At 39.8% G+C, this 20,141-nt stretch overlaps 1 protein-coding gene across 3 annotated transcripts in view; it reads left to right on the forward strand.

Moving 5' to 3' along the window:
- Positions 1-20,141, forward strand: part of RAD54L2 (RAD54 like 2) — a 123,982-nt gene that overhangs the window by 1,629 nt on the left and 102,212 nt on the right. Inside the window, exon 2 of one of the 3 annotated variants that reach the window (XM_041761072.1) lies at positions 985-1,129. The exons of 1 other annotated variant lie outside the window; for it this stretch is intronic. The gene's annotated coding sequence lies outside the window, so the exon portion shown is untranslated. The remainder of the gene's footprint in view (positions 1-984; positions 1,130-20,141) is intronic. One more of the 3 variants, XM_041761073.1, reaches the window with a different exon arrangement.

Consider the following 20,141-nt stretch of genomic DNA (forward strand, 5'->3'; position numbering starts at 1 on the left):
CACTGACTTTTGTGTCATTGTTTAATGTGTGCAACTCTAGAGGGGGATGTGAAGACCCTAACTGTTTATGTTGTTAGAAGTTCTTTGTATCCCCAAATTCATGAAACTTCGTTTTCTCCTACTGCCACGAAGTCATTATGTTAAATCTGTTAAATCTTAGTGACTGCTATTTGAGCTCTCACAGGACGTTATCTTCACTAGAAGTGTTATCCGCCTTCAGTGAGTTTGGTCTGTACACTGTGTCTCGTCTGTATTATTCAAAGGCAGTGTGCAAACTCCAGCTCTGAGGCCTGCAGCTGTACACCAGAGCTCTGTTTGTAGTATTCAGACAAAAGTTGGTGTGTTGTCTGTAGATGAGGTATCAAATCCTAGATGGAAAAAACAGTATCAGAGTCATTGCACCTTCTGAGTTTATTTAGTGTTAAGAGGTACTGGAGTATACTATAAATTTTCAGGTGGAATGTGAGGTAATTCTATCTGTAGTTGTACTAATAGTTCTGGGATTGTTTTTTTTCCCCCTTAATCTTTAAAAAATCATTTATTTCCCTTCATTTCTTTTTTCCTTTAAAAATTTTCTATTTTAAATCATTAATTTTTTCATAAACCAATATCTGTTGAATTGTGCGAGATACCGTGTAGGGCATCTCCACAATGGTGATATTTTTGACATTTTAATAGTAGCTCTTAGTTCAGAAGGGGCTATAGGCCTGTGAAGGAAGAAGTGATTCAAGTATATGAAGCTCTTAATTGGTAAAACTGTTGAATGAAGTTTTTATACAGTATTAATTTTGACTATTGACAATTGGTTATATATTTCCATGAAAAAGGTTAGCTACATTGGTATGGGATTGTTTTTGCATGATTTCATTTAAATACACCCCTTAACTAAGTATTTCTGTAGACAAACCACAGGTAACATTTTGTTTCTGTGTGTCTGGATGAAAAGTGATTTATGAATACTGTATATGTGCTTGGGTTCCCCAGGAAGCCATCACACTTTCCTTTCCACTGTGGTTTGGGAGCATGAAGGCGTTGCTTATCCCCTTTGTCTGGTTCACTGTATGTAGGCTGGGAATATCTGCTGATCACTTGGAGTGCTGTCCCCTAGAACAGGAGGAATAAGATTGAGGTAAGGCTCAGTCTCTTTGAAATTGCTTGCCCTTTGTTATTCATTGCGTAAAATATAATGTAAATTTTATTTGAAAAAAATTTTTTTTTTGCCTTAATTGCTAATCTCCATTCTGATCTAGTAGAATGAAATTCTATCCTTTGCTGTCTTCTCTGTGTTTATATTTTGGGCAAAAATAAATGAAGAAATTTAAAAGCAAGGCATTCACATAACAAATTCTTTGAAATACCTTTTATTCTCTATCTAGAATATTCACTTGATCAAAGAAAATAAAAACTAGCTTACATATGTTGTTTTGATTTGACTACCTTTTAGTCAAATGGATCAGCTTCAGGAACTCTTGGAAAGAAAGCTCAGAGTTTTTGCTTTTTTTAGTTAGGAAAGTTCTGAGATACCTAGTACAATAGGGAGGGCATATCTTTAGAGTCACCCCACCTCCACCTCTTGCTTGCTTTTTGACCTGGGTAAGCTGTTAGCCTCTCTGAGCCTTGTTTTTTATTTTATTTTTTTCATCTGTAAAGTAGGGTTACTATAACCTTCTCTGCAGATTGTATTGAGGACTAGAGATGAGGGCCTAGTGTTTTGTGGGTGGTCAGTACTTGGTGTTAGTAGTAGTGTGTTGTTGTTAGTAGCTGTTAGTGTAGTTAGAAGTAGTAATGGTGGCACTATTCTCAGTAGTATTAATTAGGAATATAGCTGGGTGCCATGTGTGGATGAGGGGCTCAGTTTCTTTGTTGAGGAAGGCAGCCTGCTGCCTATACCTGTTTGCACTCTGGACAGGTGAGAGAATTGTCGAGGTAGTCTTTATCTAGTACTGGTGGGGAGGAGATCATACTATAAAGTCCAAGGTCATTCCTGGCACTGGTAGGTTTTTTTCCTGGCAGTTTCTATGGAGAAGCCAGGAGGTAACTGTTCGGTATGTCCTTGTTTTGAGAACTGTAAGCATTTCCATGCCAGGCAGCATGATGTCCTGTGTAGGCCATGGTCAGGATGTTTCTATAGTTTTCGTCTTATCAGAGACCTGGTTTTGTCTTTCTGCTAGGAAGACTCCAGATGCTGGAGGGATTTGTCATCTCTCTCTAATTTGGTCTATTTTGATAGAATATAGCACTCTGTTCAGAAATGTTTTTGACGAACAGAAGGTTCACAGCCTTTGTTACAGAATTGTTCAGTTTTATTTTTTTCCACTGTGAGAGGAAAAAAAGTCAAGAGAAAAATAAATATGAGCCTGATAGAACTGATTAGAAATAACTGGCCCCAAATCTCTTCTAGTCTTCCTCAGTCAAATTCCCCCTCCATTCTGGCTGGTCTTTAACTCCAGTTAAAAGTAAATAGGGCAGCCCGGGTGGCGCAGTGGTTTAGCGCCGCCTGCAGCCCAGGGCGTGATCCTGGGCCCCTGGATCGAGTCCCACGTCAGGCTCTCTGTAAGATGCCTGCTTCTCCCTCTGCCTGTGTCTCTGCCTCCCTCTTTCTCTCTGTCTCTGTGAATAAATAAAATCTTAAAAAAAAAAAAAAAGTAAATAGTATTCCTTTGACCTTAAAATATGGTGAACATCTAGATCCTGGTATGTCTCTACTCCAACATCTCAGAAGGACCTTTATGACCTAGCCTCTTCTGCATCTTCCTTTCTAGTCCCTCCTCTGCCACAATTTCTCTGGCACTTGAGGCCCTAGTGATAGTAAACTCCTTAAGGGTCCTGGCATGCATAGGATATTTCTCCTGCTAATTTTCCTCTCCATTCTAGTGATTTTCTGACTCCTAGGCTTGCATTTACCAAGAATTAAGGCACCACTATCTCTTAAAAGATTCTTTGATTCTTTCTAGATTAAGCTGAATGCTTCTTTGTGTGGCCATTGCAATCTGCTTAAGCTTCTTTCATAATTAGACTGTTCTCTTAACTTTTGGTATATTTGTGTGTTTTCCATGGTAGGTTGTGCCCTACTTGAGAGCAGGACCTTGTCTTGTTTATCCTTATATCCTAATACTTAACCATCTCTGGCACAGAAAAGGTACTCAGTAAATGTTGGTTGAATGCAAAATGAATGAAGGAAGTCATTCCTTATGGATCTGGTGGTGTGATGAGAATTCTGATTTTATGGCTGCATCTCATCCTAGCTGAAATAGTGCTTCTGCCTTTGTACTTCCATGTTGTTAAAAGTAGTATTTTGCTTGAAAATGTGTTGCTTATTCCATATGTTTTTGGTTTCAGGCTGGGGGGCTATTCCTTGCTTTCTCTGGGTCTTAGAACAGTTTGCTTTGGAAGAAATAAAAGTTTTTCATTGGTATTATCTAGATGTTCCTTTGGCCATTTACTGCTCTGAGGACTTTGTTCTCGTGTGAAGAAGAGCGATTAGTCAGTTTGGGTCACAAGGTCTCCAGACACTAGTGGCCAGCCAGCCTGGGAGTGGGTAATGGATTTAACACCAGTATGTTGTGACTTTTTCTTTTGGAAGTTGAGCTCAATATCAGCATTCTCAGGGATAAAGGATTATTTGCCCAAACTTTATTCAGGAATTTGAGTTCAGTGACTATGAAATTATCTGTAACACTAGTTCTTTGCTCAGCTTAATACCGGACTAACACTGAAACTAATGAATTAATTCTTTGGTAGGAGGCTATGTGTTCTGAGTTACTAACCTAGAAATTATGGAATTGTGCTGATTCATTAAGTCACCCTCTTGGTTCTTCTTGGTAAATTAACTTGGGAGTGTACTATCTAAATTACTTTGACTTAGTTTTCATGGTTGATCAGACCACATAGGAATCCCACTGAAGGGCTAGGTATGAGGAACCTTTTTATTTTTTATTTATTTATTTATTTATTTTTTGAGGAACCTTTTTAAAGCCTATTTAATGCAGTTGTTTCATGCAGGTAACAAACATAACAGACTGCAGAAAAGGAAAGCATGAAAAGTAACTGTAGTTAAAGATAAAAATTGATATAAGGAAAACTGAAGCAAAGTTTAAGACGTGTTAACTATGGCAAGCGGCTGTTAAGTTGAAGATATTTTGTGAGGAGTGTTGAGATTTTGAGAAGGAAATTGTTATATTATAGGTTAGAAGCAATAAAAACAAGGATCATTTCAGCCAGGATAGACACATTGGGAGTACCAGTGCCCACTTAATGGTCTTAAGATACCATCAGTGAAAGTTGTACATAGGCAGAAATGAAAATGTTTGCTTTATGATAATTATACCTTGCATATGAATGATATAGTTCATAAAATACTTTAATATACATTTCCTTTACTTTGCCCTTCCAACAACCCTATGAGGCAGGTAGTGCCATTTTACAGATGGGGAAGCAAAACAAAGAGACAAAGTGGCTTGCTTTCAAGTGCACAAAGCCAATAAGAAGAAAAGCTGGGGGGATCCCTGGGTGGCGCAGCGGTTTGGCGCCTGCCTTTGGCCCAGGGCGCGATCCTGGAGACCCGGGATCGAATCCCACATCGGGCTCCCGGTGCATGGAGCCTGCTTCTCCCTCTGCCTGTGTCTCTGCCTCTCTCTCTCTGTCTGTGACTATCATAAATAAAAATAAAATAAAAAAAAAAAAAAAAAAAAAAAAAGAAGAAAAGCTGGGACTTGATGCCAGATTTTCTGATTCTAAGTTTAGGACCCCATTTATATCTTTATAGGATATCGTTTGGGCTCACTCTGGGTTACAGTTATTATTTCAGGCTTCTGGCCAGTACAAGGTACACACAAAGAAGGTAGTGCCACACAGGGCGTAGACCACCTGTTCTGTTAACAACAGCCAGGAAACTTTGAAAGAGCTGGATGGGGGAGGAACCTAGAGGAAGCCCCACCTTCCTCACAGATCACTTAGTGCTCAAGAGAAAAACTAGAGCCAGGTGGAGATTTTTTTTTTTAATATTTTATTTATTTATTCATGAGAGACACACACACACACAGAGAGAGAGAGAGAGAGAGAGAGGCAGGGACACAGACAGAGGGAGAAGCAGGCTCCATGCAGGGAGTCCGATGTGGGACTCAATACCGGGTCTCCAGGATCAGGCCTTGGGCTGAAGGCGATGCTAGACTGCTGAGCCACCTGGGCTGCCCAGGTCGAGATGTTTTTGCAATAGTTGACACTAGTAGTGATCTTCCTCCTAATGTGATGATGTATAGCAATTGGACCAAAATAAAGTTTGGGAAAAAATTCTTTTTTTTTTTTAAGATTTTATTTATTTATTCATGAGACACGCAGAGAGAGAGAGAGAGAGAGAGAGAGAGAGAGGAGGCAGAGACACAGGCAAAAGGAGAGAAGCAGGCTCCATGCAGAGAGCCCAACATGGGACTCGATCCCAGGTTTCCAGGATCATCTAGACTGAAGGCTGTGCTAAACCACTGAGCCACCCGGGCTGCCCTCTTTTTTTTTTTTTTTTTTTTTAAGATTTCATTTATTTATTCATGAGAGACATGGAGAGGCAGAGACATAGGCAGATGGAGAAGCAGGCTCTCTGCGGGGAACCTGATGCGGGATTTGATCCCAGGGCTTCTTTTGCTAACCAATCCTAGGCTGCTAAGTGTTTTGGGGGAGTCAAGAAAATGGGATGTCTTGATTGACAGCAGTTCCCACTTCCCCCCTGAGTTGAGCTCTGTCTGTCCCTCATGGTACTACTCCTTTGCCTTCTCAGGGCATTTCCCATAGCAACTGCTTGTATGTTTCCCAAGGCTCGTTTTTTCTTTTTAAAATTTTTAAGTATTCTCTATACCTAACTTGGGTTCAAACCCACAACCCTGAGATCAAGAGTTGCAGCTTCACCAGCTGAGCTGGCCAGGTACCTCAAGGCTCATTTTTTCCATAGGCCCTGGTCTACCTACTCTCCATCTTCCTCTTTCTTGACTGTGACCTCACTTTAAGGCTCCTGCTCCCTATTTTTTCAACCCTAACCTTTCTATCATGACACTTTGATCGCTCAGTCTTTTACTTTTGGAAAATCCTTGGCTTTTTACCCTCCCCCCCCGATTATACTAGTCGTATTTGAGTACAGCAAAATTAGGCCTTTTTTTTTTTTTAATTTTTATTTATTTATGATAGTCACAGAGAGAGAGAGAGAGAGAGAGGCAGAGACACAGGCAGAGGGAGAAGCAGGCTCCATGCACTGGGAGCCTGATGTGGGATTCGATCCCGGGTCTCCAGGATCGCGCCCTGGGCCAAAGGCAGGCGCCAAACCGCTGCGCCACCCAGGGATCCCTAGGCCTTTTTAAATAAGGAAAGAAATCCATAATCCTGTGTCTCAGTATAAAGTACCATTAAAAATTGCTCTATTTTGACTGGGGTCATGATCTTGGGGTGGTTGAGATAGAACTCTGCATGGGGCAGAGTGTGCTTAAGACTCTCCCTTTCCCTCTGCCCGTCCTCTCTGTGGGTCTGTGTGCTCATTCTCTTTCTCTCAAATAAATAAATAAATCTTAAAAATTTTTTTTGACCTATATCCACATTTTTTCCCACTGTGTATGCTAATGTGTGTAAGGGTACATGTATATGTGTGTGAGAGGAAGAGAGGTAAAGTAATTCCTTTTTACAGAAAAGGGATTACAATGTATCTACTCTTCTGTGACTTTTTTCCATTTAATGCTTTTATCTTGGGCATTTCCCCATGTTTAATACACATATCTATCATATATTTAATAGTTACATATTATATTATATATTTGTCTCAATTTTTCTAGTCCCCTGGTGATAGACATTTGTTTCTGTCTTTGTAGCTACAAGGATCCTTGTGTATATGTATCTTTATACTCTTTGTATACATTGTATACATATTTCTATACTTGGTATAGTTCTTTGTACTGTCTTACAAGTGGAATTTCTGTGCCAAACATCCGCATGTTGGAGTGCCTGGGTGGTTCAGTCAATTGAGCTTCTGCCTTTGGCTCCAGTCTTGATCCCACTACATCAGCTCCCTGCTGAGTGAGGAGTCTGCTTCTCCCTCTCCCTCTACTCCTCATCCCTGTTTGTGTGTGCTGACTCTCTCTCTCAAATAAATAAGACCTTAAAAAAAAGGATATGCATGTTTAAAATTTTTCGAGATAATACCAAATAACTGAAAAGATTGTATTTATCGTTCTCCTTTATCACTGAACATTATCAATATTTTTAATCTTTGCCAATTTGAAGCCTAATTTTGAACTGATTTTTTTTTTTTTTTGAAGCCTGGGTAACATTTTCTTATTGAGGAGGATGAGCGTCTTTTCATGTGTTTGTATATATTAATTGATTGATTAATTAGTTGATTAATCAGTGTCTCCTTTCTAGCATCTTCCTATCCTCCTCTCCCCTTTTGTTTTTTATGTACATGTAAGGTAGAACCATAGTAACTTTACTTAGTTCTGGGCCTCTCATGTCACCCTAGTCTTCTCTTTCTTATCCCTGTTTCATTTTGTTTTGTTTTGTTTCGTCTCGTCTCGTCTCGTCTCGTCTTTTCTTTTCTTTTCTTTTCTTTTCTTTTCTTTCTTTCTTTCTTTCTTTCTTTCTTTCTTTCTTTCTTTCTTTCTTTCTTTCTCCTTCCTTCCTTCCTTCCTTCCTTCCTTCCTTCCTTCCTTCCTTCCAACATTTTATTTGACAGAGGGAGAGAGAACATGAGCACAAGCAGGGGGGAGGAAGAGGAGGAGGGAGAGGCAGGCTCCAGGGAGCCCAATTCCGGGCTTGATCCCAGGGCCCTGGGATCATGACCTGAGCTGAAGGCAGATGTGTAACTGACTGAGCCACCCAGGCGCCCCTTATCCCTGTTTCTTATCTAAAGTGCAATTTTACTGCCATTTCCTTACCACCTGTTTTATCTATGTCTCTTAATGCTTTGTAGTCTGGCTTCTGGTCTTGCATTTCTTCTGAACACTATCTGAGGTGAATTCCTTATTGCTGGGACAGTGATTTTTTTTCTTGATGTTTGTTTCTTCTTTTGACCAACTCACTTTCCACCATCTTTGCAGGGAGGGAAGCCACGCAGGAGTGGAGTTTTTTTTTTTTTTTTTTTTTTTTTTTTTTTTTATTAAAATTTTTATTTATTTATGATAGTCACAGAGAGAGAGAGAGAGAGAGAGAGAGAGCGAGGCAGAGACACAGGCAGAGGGAGAAGCAGGCTCCATGCACCGGGAGCCCGATGTGGGATTCGATCCCGGGTCTCCAGGATCGCGCCCTGGGCCGAAGGCAGGCGCCAAACTGCTGCGCCACCCAGGGATCCCCAGGAGTGGAGTTTTTATTATGGAAAATTTCAAACATATACAACAACAACAGGGAATATAGTATATGAATACCATGTACCCGTTACCCAATTTCAACAATTATCAACATTTCTCCAATTTTTTCTCTCAATTGTCCTCCCCGCTTTTTTGTTCTTTTTGACATATTTCATTTTTTTAAAAATTTTTTTTATTTATGATAGTCACAGAGAGAGAGAGAGAGAGACAGAGACACACAGGCAGAGGGAGAAGCAGGCTCCATGCACTGGGAGCCCGACGTGGGATTCGATCCCGGGTCTCCAGGATCACACCCTGGGCCAAAGGCAGGCGCAAACCGCTGCGCCACCCAGGGATCCCCCTTTTTGACATATTTCAAAGCGAAATTTCAGACATTGTCACTATGCCTTACTAATAAGAACATTCTTTTTTTTTTTTTTTAATAAGAACATTCTATTTTTTAAACATTACCTTGCCATTTTCTACCCTAATAAAAATTAACACTATTTCCTGACTTGTGAGGACTTGATTTTTTATTTTATTGTTTTTTTAAAAGATTTATTTATTTGAGAGAGAATGAGAGAGAGAAAGCACAAGTGGGAGAAGGGGCAGAGGGAGAGGGAGAAGCAGACTACCTGCTGAACAGGGAACCCAATGTGGGGCATAATCCCAGGTAAGATGATGACCTGAACTGAAGACAGACACTTACCAGCCTGAGCCACCCAGGCACTGCTGGACTTGATTTTTAATCCTGGCTCTGATACTTGCTGTTTAATTTGGGTAGTTTATAAGCATGTTTTTTTCCTCTTGAATGGTAGTGAGGATAATCATGATAATTCTATCTCATAGGATTATTGTGAGATTATAATATATATTCCTACATAAAGTGTTTAGCACAGTGCTTTACCTATGTGAGGCAGAAACATTTTTTTGTCTCACTCTTGTCTTTCTCCATTCATTCATTCATTCAGCAGATAATTTTTGAACATGTATGTTTTAGCTGAAGAGGAAACACTGACCTTGACTTCTAGGGTTCTACATTGTCTTGATTCTCTGCCTGTCTCTCAGATGTGCTTTTGTAAAAGCCCTTCCTTTTATCCCCCTGGATATGGATGTAACCCAGATTTGTTGTTTTTCTCTTCCATTCCTGGCCCTCAGAGACCTTGCTTTTTCACTCCCACCACTTCAGTCTGTCCAGGTGACTCAATTCTATAACTGTGGTTTCTTTTCCAAGCAGCAAACCTACATTTCATCTTGACTTTTGGACATTTCTGTCTGGCCAGTGGGATGAGTGTAAAGTGCGCTGAATTGAGTCTGCAAACTAGGGTTGCAACTCCATCTTGGCCACTAATGTCATGGCTTAGGCAGTTCAGTCATCTCTCTTGGTCTTGATGTCCTTAGGCAGAAGGACGGAAGGGCTGGATTAGAGTCTGAAGTCTTCTGTAGCTTTAAAGGCCTATCAGCTGTGAAAAGGTAGTTTTAGAAATGTCCTCAGCATAGATGGAACCAGAGCCACCATTCTGCTCCCCAAACAAGTTTCTGACTTTCCCCACAGGGCCTCTTCTGGGAAATCCAGGCTTTACCCTGTGACTCTTTGCTCTCATTTGTCGTCAGCATAGGGCTAGTTACCTCATGGATAGATCTTCAGGTAATCTTGATTTCTGGCTCTTCCTGGAACACATCTTTGGGCCTTTTCAGCTTTGTATCTGTATTCACATTGTATCCTTTGGTGGTATTCATGTTGTTTCCTCAAACCTGTATTTGGGCCATTGAAATTATGACCATCTTTGTAGGCTTAGTTCAGGTGACCACTTCATCCACATTGTGGAATTGAGTCCTCCCTCTTCCGACTCTTCATGACTGGCGTTATTTCAGTGACGTTTCACAGTATGCCTGGTTTCATATATTTGCATAAGTTTTTTTGTTTTTTTACCTTCTAGTTTGTAATCCCCTTTAGTACAGGTACCACATTTACATTATGTGTAGTTTTGCATCATACAGTCTCTAATACAATTTGTTTTGCTTATAGTTTTGCAATAAATACTGATGGAATAAGTGCCTGAACTAAAGTGGACTTTGCCGGCAGCCCAGGTGACTGAGCGGTTTAGCACCGCCTTCAGCCCAGGGCGTGATCTTGGAGTCCCGAGATCGAGTCTCATGTCATGCTCCCTGCATGGGGCCTGCTTCTCCCTCTGCCTGTGTCTCTGCCTTTCTCTCTCTCTCTCTCTCTCTCTCTCTCTCTCTCTGTGTGTCTCTCATGAATAAATAAATTAAAACTTAAAAAAAAAATAAAGTGGACTTTGCTTCAAGGTAAGAACATTTACAGAAATGTTTTTAAACCTGAGTGTTCAAAAGATGTGATAATTACATAGTCAAGAATAAAGAAGGCCTGGATTGTGAAATGGTACAGATGGGTACTAATTCCTTGATTTCAAAATTCAAATAATCCTCTCCTTTCCTGTCCTGTCTCAGAGTTGTGAGATTTTTCTGACTCTTGAATAATATGACTTAGCTTCTCTGAAGAATCTTTGTTAACACTGTGCCATTATGGGATAGCTAAAGGTAATCACATTTATTGAAATTTAACTGGGGTGTCTGGGTGGCTCAGCAGTTGGGTGTCTGCCTTCGGCTCAGGGCGTGATCCTGGAATCCTGGGATCAAGTCCCACATTGAGCTCCCTGCATGGAGCCTGCTTCTCACTCTGCCTATGTCTCTGTCTCTCTCTCTGTGTTTTTCATGAATAAATAAATAAAAATCTTAAAAAAAAAAAAGAAATTTAACTTACCGTGTGCTAGGCAATGTGCTAATTATTTTTTCATTTAATTAAAAAAATCTTATATGAAGTATACACTTCATTATTCTCATTTTATAAATTAAATGTGGGCTTAGCAAAATTAGGGAACTTCTTTAATGTTCTTTAGATAGGAAGTGGCAATGCTAGGACTCTGACCCAGACCATCTTATCTCAGAGCCCATATTCTTTTTTTTATTTTTTATTTATTTATTTTTTCAGAGCCCATATTCTTAATTGATTTACTGCTTTCCTATTCAGAACACATTTACTGCCAGTTAACTCTTTGATGTTTATTTTCACTCGTTCTTTATTGAATACCTTGTGTGAATTTATTTTTTCCTTCCCAAACCAAGTACCCTTCTGTTCTTCCTGATTTTGGTGAAGGTATGCCATTGTTCTTGGAATCATCTAGATTTTAAGCCCCAGAGTCCTATCTCTCTCTCTCTCTCTCTCTCTATCTTAAAGATTTTTATTTCTTTATGATTTTATTTTATTTATGATTTTATTTTTCTTTAAATATTTTATTTTCTTTCTTTCTTTATTTCTCCATGCAGGGAGCCCAATGTGGGACTCAATCCCAGGATCACACCCTGGGCTGAAGGCAGGCGCCAAACCGCTGAGCCACCCAGGGATCCCCCCCCCAGAGTCCTATTTAATTCCTCGTATTCCTTCCTGTGCAGAAAATTCTTTTGAATTTTCCTTGATAATGCCTTACCCTTTCTTAATTTTTTTCTGCTTTCTTTGCATTTCCCTTAACTCAAGCCCTTTAAGTCTAGTCCAGGGTTGTGACAGCTGATTTTCCTTCCTCCATTCTTCAATCTTTGCAGTTCTTCACAAAAGGATTGTCTTTCACCCATCTACCTCCAGTTAAAAGTCCTGTGGTTCCTGTAGCTGTGATTTCTAAAAACCAGTTTTCAAATAGTGTCATAATTATCTGTGGGGCTTCTTTAATGCATATAAAGTCTTTAGAATAACAGTATGACTTTGATGCTATTATTTGCAGTTTAGAGATGAGAAAACAGAGGCTTCATGAGACCGAGGCACTTATACTAGATCACTATTGGTAGGAACTTGGGAACTATGTATTTTTAATAAGGTCTTCATATTCTGATGCCCTGAAAAGCACCAGGTTTCGGAAACACCAGGCAGCCTTCAGTTCCTTTTAGAATTCCTTCTAAAATGTCTTTGTGGTTCCATGATCCCTCCATATGTGAAATTTCTGTAGTTTTTGACTCTTGATTATGCCCATCTTGCTGATGTCTTTCCTGAATAGCATACTCCCCTGGCTGGTTCTTCCTCTGCCTCTACGACTTTATCTGCAGGCTTTCTTCTCCACTCCCTCATGGTTTGGCCTTCCTTTACTCTCCTTCCCCCTCTACACATACTCCCTGAGTCTCTTACATATTTGGGACTTCAGCTACCAGAGTATGGCAGGGACACTCAAATCTGTATCTCTGACCCCATTTCATTTTCCAGCTGTTTCTGGCATTTTATTATTTAACAACAGTATTACCTACACCATTGTTCAAGCTGGAAACCTGGGCCATCGATAAGAACTTAGAGTTAGAAGTCTGAGTTGAACTACCACTATTTAGCTGGGTATAATTGGGATAGGTCACTTAACCTCTCTAATAAACTTTAGGTTTCTTCTTTGTGAATGGGGATAACATTACCTTCCTCATGGTATTATTTTGAAGATATAATGAGAGAATGTCAATAAAATAACAATCTCATTAATATTTATGGAGCCCAGGTTGCCTGGGTGGCTCAGTGGTTGAGTGTCTGCCTTTGGCTCAGGGCATGATCGGGAGTCCTGGGATTGAGTCCCAAATCGGGCTCCTGCATGGATCCTGCTTCTCCCTCTGCCTGTGTCTCTGCCTCTCTCTCTCTATGTCTCTCATGAATAAATAAATAAATAAATCTTAAAAAAAATGTATGGAGCCCTCCCTATGTACCAAGGACTGTGATGGATGCTGGGGAGATATTGGTGAGCAAGGCTGCCCTAATGGAGCTCCAGTTGGCTCCTGAAGCCTTACAGGTTTTGTGTCCTCAGTCTTTAATGTTTCCACTTTTCTCCTTTCTCACTGTCCCTGCTGTGGTTCATGGTGTCACCACCTTTTGCCCGGTGTTATGGCAGCTTCCTACTTAATCTTGCTTCCATGCAGTCACCAGAGTGTTATTTGTATTTTTATTTTTTACTTATTTATTTTTTGAGGGAAAGGGAGAGAGAAAGCTAGAGCCCGCTCATGTATGCAAGTAGGGGGTAGGGGGAGAAGGACAGAGGAGAATCTTTCTTTTTTTTTTTTAAGATTTATTTATTTTTTTATTCATGAGAGACAGAGAGAGAGGCAGAGACATAGGCAGAAGGGTAAGCAGGCTTCTCACAGGGAGCCCGATGTGGGACTCGATTCTGAATCCTGGGATCACGCCATGAGCTGAAGGCAGATGCTCAACCACTGAGCCACCCAGGTGTTCTGGACAGAGGAGAATCTTAAGCAGGCTCCACACCCAGCATGGAGCCCGATGAGTCTCCTTCTCACAACCCTGAGATCATGACCTGAGCTGAAAGAAAGCAAGATTGATGCTAAACTGAGCCATCCAGGTGCCCCCGTTTCCTTCCTTCTTCTGAAATATAATTCACATATCATAAATGTCACCATTTTTAAGTCAATTCAGTGGCTCTTAGTACATTTGCAAGATTATACAACCATTACCACCATCCAATTCCAGGGCATTTCATTACTACAAAAAGAAACCCATAGGTATTAAGTCTTCACTCCCTATTCTCCCTTCCCCCTATCTCCTGGTAACTGCTAATCTACTTTCTATTTCTATGGATTTGCCTATTCTCATTTCACATAAATGGAATCAGTCAGTCTGTGGCCTTCTGTGACTGGGTTGTTTCACTTAGTGTGATGTTTTCAAGGTTCATCAGCATGTGTGTCGGTACTTCGTTCCCTTTTATTGCTAAATAATATTCCATTCTGTGCATATACTATGTTTTGTTAATCCATTCATCAGTTAAACCTTTTTTTTTTAATTTTTAAAATTTATTTATGATAGTCCCACAGAGAGAGAGAGAGAGAGGCAGAGGGAGAAGCAGGCTCCATGCACCGGGAGCCCAACGTTGGGATTCGATCCTGGGTCTCCAGGATCGCGCCCTGGGCCAAAGGCAGGCACCAAACCGCTGTGCCACCCAGGACCCAGGGATCCCAACCTTTTTTTTTTTTTTTTTAAAGAAATACTGTTTATTTATTTTTAAAAGATTTTTATTTTATTTATTTATTCATGAGAGACACACACGCAGAGAGAGAGAGAGAGAGAGAGAGGCAGAGAGGCAGAAACACAGGCAGAGGGAGAAGCAGGCTCCATGCAGTAGCCTGACATGACACTCACAATCCCGGGTCTCCAGGATCATGCCCTGGGCTGCAGGCGGCGCTAAACGCTGCGCCACCAGGGCTCCCCTCATCAGTTGAACCTTAGTCATATGTTGTATTTACCAGATTGCTTACAGTGTATGCTTGCATATCTGTGTCAGTTGATGGGATGATCCCTAAAGGGCTCCATTTATCACTCTATGACCAGGATTCTGTGTATCTTTAGTGCCTACAAGTACTGGTCAGTAGATGTTTAATCATTATTCAGTGATGAATTGTTCTATCTCCCTTTTTTTAAAAAAAAAAATTTATTTATTTATTCATGAGAGACAGAGAAAGAGAGAGAAGCAGAGACACAGGCAGAGGGAAAAGCAGGCTCCATGCAGGGAACCTGATGTGGGACTTGATCCCGGGTCTCCATGATCACACCCTGGGCCAAAGGCAGCACTAAACCACTGAGCCACCCAGGCTGCCCCTCTATCTCCTTTTCTAGAAAACCTGACACTTTTCTGCCTTTTCAGCATCCCTCAGATCCAAGCTATGATTCCTGTGTGGATAATGTCTTCTCCTTCCCTCCTCACTTGTCTAATTCTGCTGTGCTTCAGGGTTGTGTCAAGGTCAGCCTTCTCTAGAAAGCCTTCCAAGAGTATTCAAACCTGTAGCCTCTGTAGAAGATGCTATTGCTTTCTAGTCTGAACTCTGGTGCATTTGGGGTTTCTATCATTCATAAGGCACTTAATAAATATAATCTTAACTCTGTCCTTAACTGGATTGACAGTAGGTCCACCAACACTGATTCCTTTTTTGTACTCCCAATAAAAAGGTACTCTAATTATGTAATGGAATTATATCTAACATTTTACCTTAAATTGAACTATTCCTTGCAAAAGGAAAAAAAAAAGGAGCAAGAAATAATGACTTAAACAGTGAGGTAATTTCTACTCACCACTTTACTCAGTGAATGAGTACCCACAGGCAGTGTTGTTATAATTAATATGGTTGACAAAATCTATACATTTAAAGAATTCTTGACCATTGGTAGGAGAGAAATTATTTAGGTGGTGGGATGATGAGTTGATAATATTCTACCAAAAAAAGGAGAAGGAGAATGATAATGGGGAGTCATAGAGAATTGTTGACTTAAAAAGATTTGTTGGAAATGATAAGGAAGATGATAAATAGGGAAAGTCTGCAAGCTGGAATCTTCATCAAATTTTTGGACTGGTTCAAGCAACAAAACACATTAATTTCTGAATACTATAACAATTTTGGAATTATTTTCAGTGTATATTATCTCTACAGGAATACATACATGGAACTATACTGTATTTATGTGGACAATTGAAAAATTGAAAAGGCTTTTTTAAATTTTATTTTATTTATTTATTCATGAGAGACATACAGAGAGGCAGAGACATAGGCAGAGTGAGAAGCAGGCTCCGTGCAGGAAGCCTGATGTGGGACTCGGTCCTGGGACTCCGGGATCACACCCTGAATCAAAGGCAGACACTCAACCGCTGAGCCACCTAGGTGTCCTGAAAAGGCTTTTCAAAGGTGACTTTATTGATGATTTTTTTTCACATGCTGCTTTAGGCCTTCATGGGAGCCCTAGCTAAGATGGATCCTGTGTATAGGTACCTAGTGAATTTTTGTTAGCAGAATGAGAGTGTGGTCACTGGATGTGAATATGAATAGGGGCAGTCACAGCCTGAAAAATAAGATACTACTAAGGATAGGGATGAGGCCAAGGTGAATTTGTTCTCTGATGGCTTGACTTTACAGAGAGAGAATACTTGTATAAAGGCAAAATGCTGATTTTACAATTATAAAGTCATATCTATTATAAAACAAAAGAATAAAGAAGATAACTTTTTTGGTAAAACTAACACCCAGAGATAAAAACAGTTAACCTTTGGGTGCACTTCCTTTGTGTTTGTGTGTTTCCTGTGCATATATAAATACTTGCATGAGTGTTACTTTATTTTTTAAATTGGGATTTAAATATTAATAAGCCTTTTGGGTACTTTTTATACAAAAGTATATTATAGGGCAGCCCGGGTGGCTCAGCGGTTTAGCGCTGCCTTCAGCCCAGGGTGTGATCTTGGAGACCCGGGATCCAGTCCCACGTCGGGCTCCCTGCATGGAGCCTGCTTCTCGCTCTGCCTGTGTCTCTGCCTCTCTCTTTTTGTGTCTCTCATGAATAGATAAGTAAAATCTTAAAAAAAAAAAAAAGTATTATAAAAATGGTCTTGAAACTCTTTCCTGAAATTTGTTCTACTGTGTCTATGCTCTCAGATTCTTCCTGTAAAGGTTAGAAGCCTCTTTGATAGAGCCATCTGTTTCATATATTGGTAGACTTAATTGTTCATGAACCTCACCAGGTCTGTCTTGCAAACTCTGATTAGGGTAAATTGGAATTCACGCAATTGACCCAACCAGTGCTCTCAGCCTAAATTTCTCCATCAGAGAGACTTGTGACCTGGTCTCATATATCAGATGGTCTCTTCTAGACTTGTTTCTCATCTATTGACACTAGAATGGATATTTCATATTAAATGTTTTAAAAAACATTTTAGATGCTTAGAGGAAGGCTTGATTTTTTTTTCTTTTATTAAATTAAAATTAAATTGAAACCATGTACTATGATAGCATCTTAACGATTTCACATCAAGGGCATTTTGGCTAGTTTTTCTCCCTTGAAGACTCACTTCTCGCACTATTATTCCATAAGTGAAAGTAGCAAAGAGTGCCTTGTGAAGTATAAAATCATTGCATTACTTGCAAGAAATCAAATCTGTGCAATAGTAGCAGCTCAGTAAGATAGCCTATTGAAGTGAAAACTGTTTTGTTTTTCACATTTAATATGTTTAAATTTTGTATCTGCTGATATTCTTCCTTTCCCAGGTTATGTCTCTCAAGCTATCTAGCCTCTTACAAGGAATCTTGAATCTTAATGTGGGTAGAACATTTGGTTCTTACTGCTTACATAAATCTTATTTCTAGCCTAAAGGGAGAATATCTCTGTCCTGGATATTTTTCATTTAGTAAAGTAACTTTGGTGGTATCTTAACAGTTAACTTGTTAGCTTTTGCCTCACCTGATTGCTGCAGATATGAACTGATACATTTCAGAGCCCTATTTGGTTCTGTGAGTGGGCCTTTTGGTGTGGGTTATTCTTACTGTCTGTGTATTCTTCTCTTCCCTGCTGTTTTATTCACTCATTGTTTGTAGACTTGGTTTATCCAGTTTTGTCTGGATGGAATGCCTATTTTCTGGGCATAGGACCAATTTTTTACTTAACTTTTGGGTAAAACTGTACAGTAACTCAGCTGCTGTCCACAGAGATGAGCTCTCCAAAAACAGTTTTATTTGTTTAGAAACCAGATAGTACATATTATGGTAGAAGATGTTACACACACACTGGAAAGAAAAACAGGTCTCTCCCTAAGTGGAACATTGGTTGAATATATGAGAACCAACATACTACTGTATACTGGGCAGTCTCACCTACTGGAGTTTTCAAATGGGCTGGAGCTGCAATAAGGCTATAAGTTTGTAATAAGTGTAGTAAGTTTCACATTGATGTAGTATTTGTTTGCATTGTGCTAGGTTATTAAGTACTTATGTTGCTGGGTCATATGCTCTGTGAAACCTTACTGCACCTGATGTATAAGGTGTCATTACTCAGATGAGAAGGTAAATAATTTGCTCCAGTTAAGTGGTGCCTTTAACCTGAGTCTCTCTAATACCACTCTGTGATATACCCACTTCCTCTTCAACATTGCTGATAGTAAAAACTGGCATATGCATGACATCTGGTCTCCAGCCTGGGCTGGTGTCTGAGGAGGAGGTGACAGCAGCACCCTAGGCATTGGTTAGAGAAACCTGGAAGAGATGCCTCATGTGTCTTTTACACTTTCACTGAGACTTGAAGAACAGTCTTCTTCCATTAGCTGTTTATCTCCTAAATAGTTCTCAGTTCTGGCCTTTCCTCTGTCTTTTTAACTGGCTCTATTTCCTGTTTTACTCCATCTTTGCATTTCTTCTAGCAGATTTTTCTCCCAGGCCATGTTTTTTGTTTTTGTTTTTGTTTTTGTTTTTTTTTGTTTTTGTTTTTGTTTTTTTTTTTTGTTTATTTTTTTTATTAAAAAAAATTTTTTTTGAACTTAAATTCAATTTGCCAACATACAGTAAAACATCCAGGGCTCATTATATCATGTGCCCTCCTTAATGCCCATCACCCAGTTACCCACCCCCACCTACCTCCCCCTCTGCAACCCTTTGTTTCTTTCCCAGAGTTAGGACTCTCATGATTTGTCTTCCGCTCTAATTTTTTCCCACCCAGTTTCCCCTCTTTCCCTTATGGTCACTTTCACTATTTCTTATATTCTACATATGAGTGAAACCATATGATAATTGTCTTTCTCCAGTTGACTTATTTCACTCAGCATAATACCATCCAGTTCCATCCATGTCAATGGTAGGTCCTATCTGATGGCTGAGTAATATTCCATTGTGTATATATGTATATAAACACACCATATCTTCTTTATCCATTCATCTGTCGAAGGACATCTCAGCTCTTTCCACAGTTTGGCAATTGTGCACATTGCTGCTATGAACATTGGGGTGCAGGTGTCCTGTCATTTTACTGCATCTGTATCTTTGGGGTAAATAAATACCCAGTTATGCAATTGCTGGGTTGTAGGGTAGCTCTATTTTTAACTTCTTGAGGAACTTCCACACTGTTTTCCAGAGTTGCTGCACCAGTTTGCATTCCCACCAACAGTGTAAGAGGGTTCCCCTTTCTCCGCATCCTCATCAAAATTTGTTGGTTTCTGTTTTGTTAATTTTAGCCATTCTCACTGGTGTAAAGTGGTATCACATTGTTTTTATTCGTATTTCCTTGATGACAAGTGATGTGGAGCATTTTTTTCATGTGGTTATTGTGTGTTGGTCTTCTTTGGAGAAATATCTCTTCATGTCTTCTGCCCATTTCTTGACTAGATTGTTTGGCTTTTTGGGTGTTGAGTTTGATAAGTTCTTTATAGATCTTGGTTACTAGCCCTTTATCTGATATGTCATTTGCAAATATCTTCTCCCATTCTGTAGGTTGCCTTTCAGTTTTGTCAACGGTTTCCTCTGCTGTGCAGAAGGTTTTTATCTTTAAAAAAAAAAATATTTATTTATTCATGAGAGGCACAGAGAGAGAGAGAGGCAGAGACATAGGCAGAAGAAGAAGCAGGCACCTCACAGGGAGCCCAATGTAGGACTCGATCCCGGATCCTGGGATCACACCCTGAGCCGAAGGTAGATGCTTAGCCACTGAGCCACCTAGGGATCCTAGGTTTTTATCTTGATGAAGTCCCAATAGTTCATTATTGCTTTTGTTTCCCTTGCTTTTATAGATGTGTCTTGCAAGAAGTTGCTGTGGGCAAGTTCAAAAAGGTTGTTGCCTGTGTTTTGCTCTAGGATTTTGGTGGATTCCTGTCTCATTTTTAGATCTTTCATCCATTTTGAGTTTAGCTTTGTGTATGGTGTAAGAGAATGGTCTAGTTTCATTCTGCATGTGGCTGTCCAATTTTCCCAACACCACTTATTGAAGAGACTGGTTTTTTTTGTTTTGTTTTGTTTTGTTTTGTTTATTTTTTTTAACGA

Source organism: Vulpes lagopus, chromosome 7 (assembly GCF_018345385.1).
Source record: "Vulpes lagopus strain Blue_001 chromosome 7, ASM1834538v1, whole genome shotgun sequence".
Classification (NCBI taxonomy): domain Eukaryota; kingdom Metazoa; phylum Chordata; class Mammalia; order Carnivora; family Canidae; genus Vulpes; species Vulpes lagopus.